General features: G+C 41.6%; 1 long non-coding RNA gene across 1 annotated transcript; it reads right to left on the minus strand.

The window, feature by feature from the left end:
• Positions 1-7112: 7112 nt before the first annotated feature.
• Positions 7113-9673, minus strand: LOC139185835 (uncharacterized). Its single transcript, XR_011569418.1, has 2 exons — positions 9093-9673; positions 7113-7399 (listed from the first exon to the last, which is right to left on the minus strand). It is a non-coding gene; the product is annotated as an uncharacterized lncRNA (long non-coding RNA).
• Positions 9674-10163: the final 490 nt, after the last annotated feature.

Below are 10163 nucleotides of genomic sequence, written 5' to 3' on the forward strand. Positions count from 1 at the left end.
AAATTGAGTGAAACTATTTTTGAATGACTACTCCAGTTTCAGAGAAATAGCCGACATTGCAGCTCAGAAGAGCTACATTTGAGGCAGCACCAGGAATTTAAATTTATTTATAGGTCCTTTAGAAAAGGGCTTTGCTATGCTAACTTGAGAAACTTCTTTTCTCCTTTTATTTTATTTTTTTAAACAAAAGCCAAAATGCTGACAAAAGGAAACATTTCTAATGCAGATTGGTTATCAGCCACAACCACATAACTTTAAATGTTTCAAAGGAAGCAAAAGTTGATTGTGTTTTCTGTTTTTGTCTTTCCCTCTTCGATCTGTCGTTATCTTAAAATTTTAAAATTCATGTGCCTTGTTGAAATGTGTTTGCCTGTAATCTGCAATAATACAATGTGAGTGTAGTATGTGCTACAGGGTGGCTATGACACGCTGAAGAAGAAAAAAAGGAAGTTACTCGCACAGTCATGTCCAACTCTTTGCTATCCCATGGACTGTAGCTTGCCCAGTTCCTCTGTCCATGGAATTCTCCAGGCAAGATTGGGGATCTTCCTGACCTTGGGATCAAATTCATGTCTCTGGTGTCTCCTGCACTGGCAGGCAGATGGATATCATTATCCACACATAAAAGAGAAGGTTCCTGGATTCAAAGTGTGGCAGATGAGAATATGACATCTGTCCTGCGCTTGCCACGAGCAGAAGATGCAGATGTCAGGGTGATGCCCACGAACAGGGGGTGTGGACACTTGCCCTCCTGAAGAGGAGCCTTGAAGAACAGCAGGTCTTCACAGGTGCCGGGGTCGATTGACTACTGGACATTCAGAGGGTTTGCCAAACGGCTCACATTTCTACAAGGTGCACAGGGACACCGGGAGCTCATTCTTAAAGGCTTGGATAGATTTTTATGTACTAATACCATAAGAACTCTGATGTATTATGCAAACATTGCTAGTTCTCACCCCCAAATCCATCTCTCCTTCTCCCAACACAGGTTTTCTTCAGAACGGCTATGTGCCAGGATAAAAATACAAAAGATTACATTTTACCTTTCTTACAGCTAGGGTGACAGCTCACAGCAGAGGAGAAGTAAGTGTAAGTGAGCCAAGAGTTTCTGGGAAGGTTCTGCTTTCCTGGAATAGACGCCACCGCTCTTCTCCTGTCACTTTCATCACCTTCCTTCATCATCTCCCTTCCTGGAATGAGGGTGTGAGCTGGAGACAGAGCATTCCTTTTGCCTTGAGAGGCAATGAGGAAGATAAAAGCCACAGATAATGATGATACTGCAGAAAGCAAGAAGGGACCTGGGATATTTATTAATGGCATTGCAGACTGTCTATTGTGACAGAAAGATGTGAAGCCAACGCCACTAATTGTGCTGAAAACAGCCTCCTCAGTTAGGTTCCAGATTCAAATGCCTTCCTAGGAATTACAAGAGAGTGCAGCTTCTGTGGAGTATCTCTAGCGCAAAAGGCAAATAAACAAGCAAGTGAATAAACCGACAGCAAAACATGAAAAAAAACCCAAACTAAAATGTTCAATATGTCAAAGTGTGAGTAGTCATTTCTGATAAGTGAAGGGATGTAAATTAATGTTTAAACTGTAATTACAAAGAACACCTTTCTTTTATATTATTTACTCTAGTGTATAAACTTTTGACCAGACATTGCTGTCTGTTAGCTGTAATAATAAAGGAAATGCTGAAATGAATTTAAACTTTGTCCTGCAGTGAAGGTGTGCTGTGCTGTGCTAAGTTGCTTCAGTCAGGTCTGACACTTTGTGACCCTATGGGCTATAGCCTGCCAGACTCCCCTGTCCATGGGATTCTCTAGGCAAGAATACTGGAGTGGGTTGCCATGCCCTCCTCTAGGGGATCTTCCAAACCCAGGGATCAAACCTTCATCTCCTGGGGCTCCCACATTGCAGGTGGATTCTTTACCACTGTGCCACCAAAGAAGCACCCTGCAATGAATGCCTTCTTGCAATTGTATAAGAAAATGAACTTTGGGATATCTTCATATTTTCTAATCACTCATACAATGTAATTTTGCATTCTTTTTCACTGATGCCCACATTATTAGAAATCATTTTCAATGAGTATCTGATCACTCAATTTCATTATGTCCTAAACCATTACCTCCTCATTGAGTTTCTTCAGTCCCTACCCATCAGTCAAATGATTGACCTGAAAGAATGTAAGTAGAGCCAAAATAAATCCTTTTCTTGAGTAAGGCATTTTCACAACACTCTGTAAAAATTTTATAAGATAGTTTGGGTATCAGGACATATACAAATGAAAAAATAAACTAGTAATGTACCATGCATGCATGCTAAGTCTTTCAGTTGTGTCCAATTCTGTGCAACCCTATGGACTGTAGCCTACCAGGCTCCTCTGTCCATGGGATTCTCCAGGCAAGAATACTGAACTAGGTTGCCAAGGCATCCTCCAGGGGACCTTCCTGACCCAGGGATCCATTGAGACTGCATCTCTTACGACTCACCTCCTGTGTTGGTAGGTGGATTCTTTACCACTAGCGCCACTGGGAAGTCTATATTGTACCATGAAAGTGAAAGTGAAAGTCACTTGCTGCTGCTGCTGCTGCTAAGTCGCTTCAGTCGTGTCCGACTCTGTGCGACCCCATAGACGGCAGCCCACCAGGCCCCCCCGTCCCTGGGATTCTCCAGGCAAGAACACTGGAGTGGGTTGCCATTTCCTTCTCCAATGCATGAAAGTGAAAAGTGAAAGGGAAGTCACTCAGTCGTGTCTGACTCTTGCGACCCCATGGACTGCAGCCTACCAGGCTCTTCCATCCATGGGATTTTCCAGGCAAGAGTACTGGAGTGGGGTGCCATTGCCCTCTCCGGAAAGTCACTTAGCCATGTCCAACTCTTTGCTACCCCATGGACTGTATAGTCCATGGAATTCTGCAGGCCAAAATACTGGAGTGGGTAGCCTTTCCCTTCTCCAGGGGATCTTCCTGACCCAGGAATCAAACCAGGGTCTCCTGCGTTGCAGGCAGATTCTTTACCAACTGAGCTGTCAGGGAAGCCCATAATGTACCACTTTACATACTAAAAGTATGCTTGTGATAGCACAGAATTTGAAAGTAATGAAAGATTTCTGTGGTTGAGCAAGACTTTTCAGTAAAATTATATTCAAACAAGGCTTGTATGGGTGTAGGGAGTGACTGAATAGAAGAGAGCTCTCTGGGGAGAAGGGAACAGTGTCAGCAAAGAGAGGGCACAGGCTGGACATAGGTAGTTATTTGGTAGTTCAGTCACTCAGTCGTGTCCAACTCTTTGCAACCCCATGAACTGCAGCACGCCAGGCCTCCCTGTCCATCACCAACTCCCTGAGTTCACTCAAACTCATATCCATCGAGTTGGTGATGCCATCCAGCCATCTCATCCTCTGTCGTCCCCTTCTCCTCCTGCCCCCAATCCCTCACAGCATCAGAGTCTTTTCCAATGAGTCAACTCTTCACATGAGGTGGCCAAAGTACTGGAGTTTCAGCTTTAGCATCGTTCCTTCCAAAGAACACCTAGGACTGATCTCCATTAGAATGGACTGGTTGGATCTCCTTGCAGTCCAAGAGACGCTCAAGAGTCTTCTCCAACACCACAGTTCAAAAGCATCAATTCTTCAGTGCTCAGCTTTCTTCACAGTCCAACTCTCATATCCATACATGACCACTGGAAAAACCATAGCCTTGACTAGATGGACCTTTGTTGTCAAAGTAATGTCTCTGCTTTTGAATATGCTATCTAGGTTGGTCATAACTTTCCTTCCAAGGTAGATCTCCACAAATCACCTACCTGACTGCAGTAGAAAGCACATGGCAAAGAGAAATGGAAGTAATGGAGAATTTTGCTAGGCACAGACTGTAATGGTCCTCAGAGGGCACCCTTAGAAGAATGGACTCCGTCCTATAAATGGTGAGGAGCCTGTGTCTGTGTGGAATTGCCTCCGATTTAACAAACATGTAACTGACTTTTCACCTTGAAAGAAAGTACAAATTTTTACCTAAAATGAGCACAGTCTTCATGAAATGACTATTGTACAGACATCTGGGTGTCAGGGAAGGACACTTGGAGGCCCTAAATACCCCCAGTAAAAATGAGAGTGGCATCATTCCACCATCACTGCAGTAGTCTCAGAGGACTGAGTAGAGAGTTAGTTCTTCCAGCATCACCTGAAGGAAAAAGGCCGCTCCCCACGCCATGCAAGAGAAGGCCACATGGGGAAAAGCAGCAGCATTGCCCCAGTCTTCCACCCGGGGTGGTGTCACAGAGACCTGCTGGGAGAATGAGCTCTCCTTCTTACTGTGGTAACAAGGAAGCCCCCTTGCCTTACTGGATGTCAGTGGAGGCTGAGTTCAACTGGGACTCCCACCTCTGCTGGACAGTGTGGGTCTTTTTACCAATTAAGCTTCCGGGCTTCCTTGGTGGTTCAGTGGTGAAGAATCTGCCTGCTGGTGTTGGAGATGTGGGTTCAATCCCTGATCCGGGAAGATCCCCCATGCCATGGAGCAACCAAGCCCACGCACCACAACTACTGAGCCTGTGCTCTAGAGCCTGGGAGTCACAACGACGGAGGCCCGTGCACCCTAGGGACTGTGCTCTGCAACAAGAGAAGCCACTGCAATAAGAAGGCCAGCAGCACAGCTAGACAGCACCTCCACTCGCCACCACTAGAGAAAAGTCCCACACAGCAATGAAGACACAGTACTCACAAAGTGAATAAATAAATACATGACATTATCTTAAAAAAGACTCTGTAAGAGGAGGCCTGTTGAAATCTAACACGTAAATAAGAATCAGAGTTTCAAAATACAATGTCCTGCCCAAAATGTTTAGGCTTCAATAGAATATCATTGGTCATCTTATGAAATAGGAAGATCTCAAATTGAATGAGAAAAGACAATCGTAAGACACCAAAGCCAAGTTGATGCAGACATTAAAATTATCTGACAAGTATTTTAAAGCAATTAGCATAAAATGCTTCACCAAGCAACTATGAGTACTGTTGAAACAAATACAAATATAGAAAATATCAGCAAATAAATAGACTCTATGAAGGAGAACTAGAAGGAAATTACAGAGCTGAAAAAAAAATTCAGTAGCCAAAATAAAAAGCTCAATAGATGGGTTATAACAGCATACTAGGGAGACTGAAAAATCAGTGAACTTGAATATGGACAACACAAATTGCCCGATGCTAACATCAGAAAACAAAGCAGACTGGGGGGAAAAAGAACACATAAATAAAAACACATAAAATAAAAAAATAGTGACATTAACACATGTTGGTAAAGACAGCGAGGAACAGAATCTCTTATATTGCTAGTAGGAATATAAAGTGATATAGCCACTCTGAAGACAGTTTGACTTCTACTTTTAAATAAAACTAAACGTAATTACTTACCAGTAGTTTCTGTAATGGATATTTAATTGAGAAGTAAACTTACGTCAGCACAAAAACTTGAATGCGATTGTTCATAACAGTTTTATATGTAATGGCTAAAACTAGGAAATGATAAAACCCTAGAATAATAGGTGAAAGTGAAAAGTGAAGTCGCTCAGTCGTGTCCGACTCTTTGCAACCCCATGAACTGTAGCCGACCAGTCTCCTCCGTCCATGAGATTTTCCGGGCAAGAGTACTGGAGTGGGTTGCCATTTCCTTCTTCAGAGGGTCTTCCCAACCCAGGGATCGAACCTGAGTCTCCCACCTTGTAGCCAGACGCTTTACCATCTGAGCCACCAGAAAATAATAGGTGACTGGTAAACAAAATGGTATATCTATACAGTGAAATACTATGTAGTGAGAAAACAAACTGATTATTATTACTTATACACATTAAGTTGAATAGATCTCAAGTTCAATACACTCAGTGAGAAAAGTCAATCTCTGAGTGAGTAAAGGTCTCATACTGTGTGACTGCATTTATATTCTCAAAATGTTAAAGTTATAGAGATGGAAAACAGATTACTCCTTGCCAGGGTTTCAAAGTTGTATATGTGGTGGAGGGGGCTTAGGGGACAGACTATAAGGGGGTATCCTGAGGGAAATCTCTGTAGTGAATCTCTGTAGTTCTGAATCTTCATTGGGTTGGGTGGTTACACAAACCTACACATGTGGATGAAATGGCATAGAACTATACACACACACTGTACCAATATCAAACCTTGCTTTGGATACTGTGCTAAAATTATGCAAGACATAGCCATTGGGAGAAATCACTGGATGAAACATACATAGGGTTCCTTTATATAAGTTTGCAGCTTCCTGTGAGTCTACAAATATTTTTTTTAAAAAAAAGGCTTGTCAAGGGGGCGGGGCAACTGGCTCATGAACACCAGAATGATACATTGATATCTTCTAATGCAATACATAGATATCCCCTCTGTTCTCTTACAGACAGTCTGACGTAGATGCACAGATTGGTGAGCACATTGTGACTTGACCTGAATGGAGCATGGACCTTCACGCTCGGGTGCTTTGGAACCATGGCCAGATGCACAGCTCGGATTGTGAGTTTTTCTGAGCTTCCAGAAGGTGCTGGGGGAGGGGGAGCACTGTCGACGTGTAACTCCACACAGCCTGGTGCAGTGTCACTTGGGCTGCTGGGGCTGCTGTGGCATCCTTCGTCTTTTATGTTTTCTCTAGGATTTGCCTCAGATTTCCCATTTTTCTTCAGTTTGTTCAATACACAGTCATTGAACATCCACTACTCTCAGTCAAGCACCGTACAAGGCCCCTTGATAGCCTTTGGCCGTCTGCAGAAACAGTGCGCTTATTAATGGAAGATCCTGACTCTGGTTCCACCATTTCAGATCTGATGTCCTCCTATGCTGCTGGCAATTGGTGAAGAATCAACGTGTTCCTCACCAATCGAACAAAAACAAGTAAGTTAACTGAATTCTCTTAGGATCTGAAACAAGCCACAACTCATGAAATGTTTCTGTCCATCTTTGACTGGAAGCACAACTAAATTCCTCATGAAATACAAAATTTAAACACACACACACACACACACAAATGCACATAGTTTTTGACCTAATAATAGTTCAGAAAATCTTAAAGAAATTCTTCAAAAAAGTAATCAAGCTATATGAAAAATGTTCATGCAGTTTATTAGACTATAAGACACAAACTAAATATCCATGAAAAGAATTGTTACATAAATCATGGCACATTCCCAGTTATGCATACATGTAACTGAGCGACTTCACTTTCACTTTTCACTTTCCTGCACTGGAGAAGGAAATGGCAACCCACTCCAGTGTTCTTGCCTGGAGAATCCCAGGGACGGCGGAGCCTGGTGGGCTGATGTCTATGGGGTCGCACAGAGTCGGACATGACTGAAGCTTCTTAGCAGCAGTAGCAGCAGCAGCAACAATATACTAAAACATTGAATGAAAAAATGAGCAAAATTTTATATACACTATAATCATATCTATAATTTTTAAATGGTGAAAAGACTGGAAGAAATGCACAAAATTTTCATGGATTTTGTGTAATGGTGGTGGAATCATGAGGCTCCCAACAGTCTCTCTCCTTTTCTATTCTTTTGTTTTCTGTTATTATTCATGCAACTAATACACAGTATAGTAATGTGACTTTAAACGTGGCAGATAAAATTAAACCTTCTTTGATGACCATTCCCACCTATTCCTACATCTTGACAAATGCACACACACACACAAACACACACCCTAGAGGTAACTTCTCATCAGTTTTGTGTGCTTCTTCTTGAAGTCCCTTTTGTGTGACTTTATAACACAAACTGTTGTGTGCTTACAAAAATGACACTCCGTTAATTAGGTTGCTTTGCTACTTGATTTCTGTACTCTGTGTTGACTATGTTAACACATCGCTTTATGTTGAGGTCTGCCTCATTTTTTAAGTTATCAGATTATATCTTACTCTAGATTTTTTTTAAACCATCTTTCCACTGTTGGACATTCAGCTGCTTCAGTCATTTTCCTGGGACAAAATTCTGCAATGAACATTCAAGTCTAAGTTTCTGTGGTTCGTGGACCTCCTGTAATGTGGTTACAATAATTTTATAATGAAAAGCCCACTTCAAAACAAAATTATTTGATTATATTAACAAAAAGGAAATCAATCATGCATTCTATGAAACATTAGAGAGGAAAATATACTTTGGATGGGAAATTCTAATTATTTTATATTACATGTGAACCCAAATGACACTCAAGTGTTTTTAATATACTTCCAATATATTTTAATTTAAATTTTAGAGACAATGTCTCTTGCAAAGACAATGTGTTATTCTCAGAAACTTTCAGTAGTAAAATTAACCCAGAGATATGGCTTTGCCAAGAACACCACCAACAACAAAAAAATATATTACTTTAGACTCTAGTAATGCTGCTCTTTTATTTGCCTGTCATTTCAGATCTCAGTTACTCTATTGTATTTGTACAGAAAATCTATCTAATTGTTTGGTTTCAAAAAGACACTATTTCAACCTTCTAAGCTCCAGGCATCCTAAGTTTTCTAGCCCTGAACTAAATTTATAATTAAACTCACCTTTTCCTGTACTGACCCAACAGTCAGAGAAGCTTCTTGACAAAGATTAATAATCTTCTGGAGAAATTTAAAATTATTATTCTATCTAATTGACACAAAAATGAATCTGGTGATAAATGTGCCTAATATAAAAGAAAAAATTGGAAGATAGTTATGTTCTATCATAAATTTTCTATAAATTAACTCATCCTCCGTGCCTTCCATGCGAGGACATCTAAGAGACAGTCTATCACATGAGCAAAAAGACATTTCTTGAAATAAGGTATTTCAGATCTAACTACTGAAAAATAAAAATCTGAGCCTAAACTTACAGATAATGATATTATTTGGCTAATCTAAGTGAAAAGATGAAACTGAAGACAAGTTATGAATTGCATGAAATCTGTAACAAGTTCTTCTCCATCCCAAGTTCTAGTGCATTGTTTGCATGCTCATCAAATCTTGCCTGGATGATGACAACGGCCTTTGAAGGCATCTTATTGCCGCTGCTCTTAGCCATTAAAAACTGACACACACCGCAAACTTGTTCACATAACCTACCTAAAATGCAATTTTCTTCACCTGCTCAAGTCACAATAGACATATGCCAGGGTTTCCGCAGAACTGCATGCACCTCAACAGGACCAGCGGCTCTTTCAGAATCCACACAGCCCCAGTCCCTGGCTGCATTTCTTCCTCCTGCTTCACCCATGCAGGTTAAGCCCCACCCCCAAACATGAATCTGCTTGTAGCTTTCCACAGTCTATGTTCCCTCTCCGTTTTATTTCAACCAGGCCTTCTCCAACTCTAATGCTTTCCTCCTGTCTGCTTTAGCCCGGTAAGGAGTCTCTTCATCCTTCAGGACTCAGTCACTGCCTCCAGGACACTTTCCCTGACCTTGCCCTCCAGGCTGGGTTAAATGTCCTCACAGTCATTACTTGTGCATAGCCTAGCCCTGTGTCACAACATCACTTTATACCACTCATCCCTCCTATGCCTGTGGTTATGATTCCTTGTATTTAAACCCTATAACAAATGTCCAGCACCCAGTTATAATTCAAAAAATGTTTTTAATTAATGAATTAGTACAAAGGAAAGCTATGACAAACCTCAACAACATATTATAAGGCAGAGACGTCACTTTCCCAATAGAGGTCCGTATGGTCAAAGCTATGGTTTTTCCAGTAGTCATGTATAGATGTGAGAGTTGGATCATACAGAAAGCGGAGTGCCAAAGAATTGATGCTTTTGAGCTGTGGTGTTGGAGAAGACTCTTGAGAGTCCCTTGAACTGCAAGGAGACCAAACCAGTCAATTCTAAAGGAAATCAGTCCTGAACATTCATTGGAAGGACTGAGGCTGAAGCTTCACTACTTTGGCCACCTGATGTGAAGAGCCAACTCACTGGAAAAGACCTAATGCTGGGAAAGATTGAGGGCAGGAGGAGTAGGGGGCGACAGAAGATGACATGGTTGGATGGCATCACCGACTCAATGGACATGGGTTTGAGCAAGCTCTGGGAGATAGTGAAAGACAGAGAAGAAGCCTGGTGTGCTGCAGTCCATGGGGTCACAAAGAGTCAGACATGACTTACTGACTGAACAACCATGTACTCATACTAAGAATATTCCAA

Source organism: Bos indicus, chromosome 11, assembly GCF_029378745.1.
Source record: "Bos indicus isolate NIAB-ARS_2022 breed Sahiwal x Tharparkar chromosome 11, NIAB-ARS_B.indTharparkar_mat_pri_1.0, whole genome shotgun sequence".
Taxonomy (NCBI): domain Eukaryota; kingdom Metazoa; phylum Chordata; class Mammalia; order Artiodactyla; family Bovidae; genus Bos; species Bos indicus.